The sequence below is a fragment of the Anolis carolinensis genome, chromosome 6 (genome assembly GCF_035594765.1).
Source record: "Anolis carolinensis isolate JA03-04 chromosome 6, rAnoCar3.1.pri, whole genome shotgun sequence".
Taxonomy (NCBI): Eukaryota; Metazoa; Chordata; class Lepidosauria; order Squamata; family Dactyloidae; genus Anolis; species Anolis carolinensis.
The window spans coordinates 41844702-41851177 of record NC_085846.1 but is presented as its reverse complement, the minus strand read 5'-3'; positions in this window follow the sequence as shown (position 1 = coordinate 41851177).

Here is a 6476-nt window from a genome sequence, read left to right as displayed (position 1 = left end):
GCAGACAAACTAGTCGGGGGGATTCAGTGAGTAGGAGGAAGCAGAAGGATCATAGTGGGTAAACAAATTTCAAAAGTCAAAATTCGTTAACTTTGGTTTTAAGCAACAATAACTTTGCATTTAGATTTGACAGGCAGGGGTCAGTAGGTATTCGGAGATTCAGATATGAGCGCGGTAAAGGGCAAAATGGAGAAAGAGAAGGATAAGGACAGGGAAAAAAGAGGGGTAGGAAGAAAAGATTCGCTGTCGGATGAGTACAGTATTAAAGATGTAATGTTTGAAATCTTAAAATTACAAACAGAGGTAATTAAAATTCAGGAAAAGCAAGATATACAATTTAATAAAGTCAAAGAGGAGATGTTAAATTTGAGGAAAGAACTGAAGGATGAAATTCAAACATTGGTGAAAGAAGAAGTTCATAAGCTGAGGGAAGAGTTGGAAGTAACGAAACTAGAAGGTACAAGGAGGGCTGAAGAAAATAGGTTGATCCGTAATAATCAAATAGAAATGAGAAAGGAAATGAAAACATTTGACAAAGAGATCAAGGCAATTAAAATGCAGCAGGAAATTATGGAAATAAAAGAAAAAGAATTATATCTTAGATTACGGAATGTACAGGAAGGAGAAAGTGAAAATGTCAGAGATGTATGTACAGATATTATAGCCGAAATAATTAAAAAAACAAAGGAGGGGACAGAGCAAGAGATAGAGAGTGCATATAGGGCACAGTCTAGTTACTCAAAAAAACATAACACTCCAAGGGATATTGTGATACGTTTCAGTAAGAAGAAGACGAGGGATGATATTCTGTTAAGTAACTCCAAGACCCCAACATTCTATAAAGGGGAAAGAATAGCAATATTAAAAGAATTGCCAATTTCGGTCTTGGAAAGAAGACGCAAATACTTATTTCTAACTGATGAACTTAAGAAAAGGAATATTAGATTCAGGTGGGACAGAATTGATGGTTTGATGTTAACGTGGGAAGGGGCGAGGAAATGGATAACAAGCGAACAAAGTGCAAAGTTGTTCTATGAGAAATATCTGAATAAGGATAGCAGGACAGACAAAGTTAGAAAGGAGGATAGAAAAGAAGAATATCAAGGACAAGGTAAAAACGAGGATGAACAGAGAAGTGAATGGTCTATGAGTGACAAGGATGACTCAGGGAGAATGAAAAAAAGAATTCGAGAAAAATCCCCAGAGGATCTTATTAACTTAGCGGCAAATATTACGGAAAGTAAGGAGAGAGGAGAAGAAACTAAGAGAGAAGATGGCAGTTCATAGGCTTAAAATATACTCAAACAATGTAAACGGTTTTAATTCACCGAATAAAAGAAAGAAAATTTGGCATCATATAAAAAAAGGGAAGTACGATTTAATCTGTCTGCAAGAAACGCACATAGTACACAAGCACGGTGCAAATCTAATTCAAAATGGCTTGGGAAATATGTATTATGCGTCGGACTCAGTAAAAAAAAGAGGGGTGGTGACATATGTGAATAATAGGATTGTATCGGAGATATCATTTAAGGATTCGGAAGGAAGAGTCCTAGGAGTCACACTTAAAATAGGAGATAGAAGAATACTACTCTGCAATATTTACGCTCCAAATGGCTGTAAAACTAAATTTGTCAGCAATTTATACCAAAAGATTCTTGAGCATGAATACGAGGATTTAATAATAGTGGGTGACTTTAATGGAGTCGTAGATGCGGAGCTAGACAGGTCAAATATAAAGGGAACACCTAAAAAGGGGGGAAGCGGAAAGCTGCCCCCTAGTTTCATTCAAATGAAAGAGGATCTAGGGCTACAGGACATCTGGCGACATAGACATAGTAGAGAGCGGGATTACACGTTCCTATCGCAAAGACATCTGACATGGTCTAGAATAGATATGGTGTGGGGGACCAAACTGATAGCTTCACAAGTAGCTTCTATCCGAATACTACCAAGATTATACTCCGACCATGCCCCTATCGAAATTATATTGGAGGAGAAAAGGCACTCAAAGGGGGAGTACAGATGGAGGCTAAATGATATGTTGTTAAAAGAGCCTATGGACCAAAACAGGTATAGGAAGGTTCTGACTGAATACTTTCAATTGAATAATGAAAAAGACAGTGATATAAATTCTATCTGGGATGCAAGCAAAGCATATATCAGAGGACACTTCATACAACAGAATATAAGAAAGAATAGAGACAAAAGAGACAAACAAAAGGATCTGGAAGGAAGGATTACTGCCTTAGAGGAAAAGATTAAGACTAATCCGTCAGACAAGGAGTCAACTTTCAAATTGGAGGCAGTGAAAAAGCAAGTAGAAAGCTTACAATTAGAAGAAATTGGAAAGAAAATGACATACATAAGGCAACAAAATTTTGAAAATGCGAACAAGATAGGAAAATGGTTAGCGAGAAAGATAAATAAAAGGAAACATCAACAATACATTGATAAAATTCAAGAAGATAATAACACATATTTGGAATGGAAAGAAATAGAAAATCAATTCGTTACGTATTACAGGAAATTATACACAGAAGATAATATCTCAAGGGAGAAGGTTATGCAATATATAGGGAGACAAAACATTAAGAAAATATCAGAAAGTCAAAGAGAATGTTTGAACAAAAAAATAGAAATAGAAGAAATTGAGAAAGCTATTCAAAGATTACCCCCTAATAAAGCCCCGGGGCCGGACGGGCTAACATCTATTTACTACAAAACATTCCACGATATACTATGCTCTCCTTTACAAAAGGTTATGAACAGAATTTTAGAGGGGGGCAACGTCCCGCAAACATGGGAAAATGCCAATATAGTATTGATCCCAAAAAAAAACACGGATAATGTCAAAGTCGCTAACTATAGACCAATCTCACTGACAAATGTAGACTATAAAATCTTTTCCAGCATTCTGGCGGATAGGTTGAAAAATGTGTTGGTTGAAAGAATTCATGAGGATCAATGTGGATTCTTACCAGGCAGACAACAAAAAGAAAATATAAGAGTACTTCTAAATGCGATTGAGTATTATGAAAAAAATAGACAAAGAGAGGTAGCCTTCTTATTTTTAGACGCCGAAAAGGCTTTTGATAGTGTAAACTGGTTCTGCATGTTTGAAATACTGGCAGAAATGGACATAGGGTTTTTCTTTAAGAACGCTATAAAAAAGATCTACTCACAACAAAGGGCAAGAATTATAATAAACGGACAATTATCAGATACAATAGAAGTAGAAAAAGGAACAAGGCAGGGGTGCCCCCTATCTCCTCTTCTTTTTATCTTAACAGCAGAGATTCTTCTGGAGGCAATTAGGAAAAGAGAGGATCTGAAGGGACTAAGAACTAAAAATAACAGTTTTAAAATACGAGCCTATGCAGACGACATAGTGTGCATAATTGAGGACCCTTTGAACCAGATAATGGCATGGATGGAAGCTATTGAAAGCTTCGGGGAGGTAGCCGGAATAAAGATAAATAGGGATAAAACTAAGATTTTGACAAAGAATATGTCACAATCACAAAAAGCGGCAATACAAATAAAAACAGGGATTGAAGTAGTCAAAAAAATTAAATATCTTGGGATAGAGTTTACTGCAAGCAATACTCAACTGGAAAAAAACAATTATGATAAAAAATGGAGAGAAATAAAGAAGAAATTAAAGAGGTGGGAGTCATTACCGATTTCCCTCCTAGGAAAAATTGCAATAATAAAAATGAAGGTCTTAGCTGAAATTCTATTTCTATTTCAGAATTTACCTATTCTGAAAAATAGAAAATCACTGGGTGAATGGCAGAGAGAAACGAATAAATTTATTTGGGGCAGGAAGCGCGCAAGGATTAAATTTCAATATATGAAGGACGATACGCAGAGAGGGGGTCTGGGTGTTCCGGACTTTCAATTGTACTATGACGCTGCCGCACTTGAGTGGGTTAAGGATTGGGCCACCCTGAAGAAAACCAGGCTTCTGGCTCTAGAAGGCCAGGATCTGAACAAGGGTTGGCATGCTTATATATGGAAAAGGGAAGGTTTCAAAGAGAGGAATTTTAATAATCATTATCTTAGAAAAGCTCTATTGTTAATATGGGAAAAATATAAATCTAGATTTCTTAGCAGGACTCCATTATGGCTATCGCCACTTGAATTAGAGCATAAAAGAGAGATTCCCAAGGAAAGGTGGTTGACATATAAGCAACTGTTAAAGATAGACAACTCTGGAATACAGCTTAAACCCTTCGAGGAGATTAAACAAATTGAGCCATCCTTAACCTGGCTAAATTATTGGCAGATCAGGGAACGTTTTAAAGCAGATAATCGAATAGGTTTTGAGAGAAGTAACACAGTGTGGGACAAGGTACTAAAACTCGAGACAAGAACAATAAAAATGTTATATCAGCAACTGCTAATATGGGAAACCGAAGAGGTTCACGTTAAAGAAAATATGATTACATGGGCAAGGGAATGCGGGCACACTATAATGTACGGGGAGTGGGAAAGATACTGGCAAAAGAAAATTAAATACACATATTCAACTATGTTAAAAGAAAGCTGGTATAAAATTTTTTACAGGTGGTATATCACACCAGCAAAAATAGCAAAATTTAATAAAGGAAAGTCGGGTGATGAATGCTGGAAATGTAAGAAATCAAAGGGGGATCTTTATCATATGTGGTGGGGGTGTAAGAAGATAAAAGGTTTCTGGAGATCAATTCAGAAAGAGATGGAAATCATTTTTCAAAGAAAGTTTGTATTAAAACCTGCATACTTCCTATTAGGACTAACAGATTTTTTTAAGGACTTGAACAATGAAAAACTGTTCATATACATGATAAGTGCAGCCAGATTGGTGATTGCGAAGAAATGGAAGACACCGGAAGTCCCGTCATTGGAACAATGGATACTTAAACTGATGGACATTCAGAATATGGACATCTTAACGCAGATAATTTCACAAAACACTCATAAAGGAATAAAAACGGACTGGAGTAAACTATGTACATACTTAAAGGAAAAAAGGAATTTGGACACATAAAGGAGGCATTCTCGGGGACTAAGTTTTTTTTGCTACGGGGCATGAGAATAAAAGAGAATTTTTCGAATGTCAAACGCAGAGCAGGGGAGCTGGAAGGTCTAGATGGTGGGGGGCATAGGGGGAAGGTAGTTGTGTTCATTTGTATGTTTAATGTTTATTTTTTATTTTTATTTTTTTTTATTTTTATTTTTTCTTTATGTCTACGTGTGGTTCGCATGTGTTCCCCTGTTTTATTCTATCTATAATATAATAAATAAAAGGATGAAACAGGTTACAAGATCAAACAGAATCTCATATATCTGATGTATTTAAGGAGTGTTTTTTTTAAAAAAAAATAAAAAGTGTGCTATATATAAACACCATGTTTTCCTGTATTTTAACACCACTATAATACAGTAAAAACAATAGGTTAACAGCACCCCCCTCATTTTTTAAAAAACAAGCTTTTACGAACTAGTGCTTATACTCATTAACCCTATTTTAAAAGAATAGGGTGACAAATGGTGCCCACTGTACACGTTCACTGTAAACAAAGACTTACTGAGGCGAGAAGACTTTATCTGCATGATCACTGGCCAGACTAAAGTCCCAAACTTTTGAACAGATAAAAAAACCTACAGTAGAGTCTCACTTATCCAACGTTCTGGATTATCCAACGCATTTTTGTAGTCAATGTTTTCAATGCATTGTGATATTTTGGTGCTAAATTTGTAAATGCAGTAATTACTACATAGCATTAATGTATAATGAACTACTTTTTCTGTCAAATTTGTTGTATAACATAGTGTTTTGGTGATTAATTTGTAAAATCATAACCTATTTTGATGTTTAATAGGCTTTTCCTTAATCTCTCCTTATTATCCAACATATTCGCTTATCCAATGTTCTGCCAGCCTGTTTATGTTGGATAAGTGAGACTCTACTGTATTTGATTACACTATGGAACAAAATTTGAAAAATTTTCTGTTCCCGGTTTGAAAGTATTATTTCCTGTTTAATTGTGCAGTACCGACCTTGAAAGGAGTTGTTATACTTTTTTGGCTGCCACAAACTCTGTTGAATTGATTGGGATTCTATGAGATATTGATAAACTGTAGCAAAATGTGCTGCAGGATGTCCCACAAAAATAACATTTTTGCAGTTTAATGAACTGTTTCTATATGTTTATGATAGAACCAATTAGGAAATGACATTTACAACCCAGGAACAAAAACTGTGTTACATAGTTCTATGCCTAAAATGACTGACCATACTTTTACTACCAAAAGGTAGACACAGAAAGTAACAAAAATCTTTTACGTTTTGTTTCATCACACAACTGACTCACTGTGTCTTTTAACCTGAAATTTGTGATACCTAAAATATAAGGACTGTCATGACATCAGTGAGCTGCATGCAAATCAATCTTTCTCAAATCCCTTCTCTTTTCCCTTAAATGACC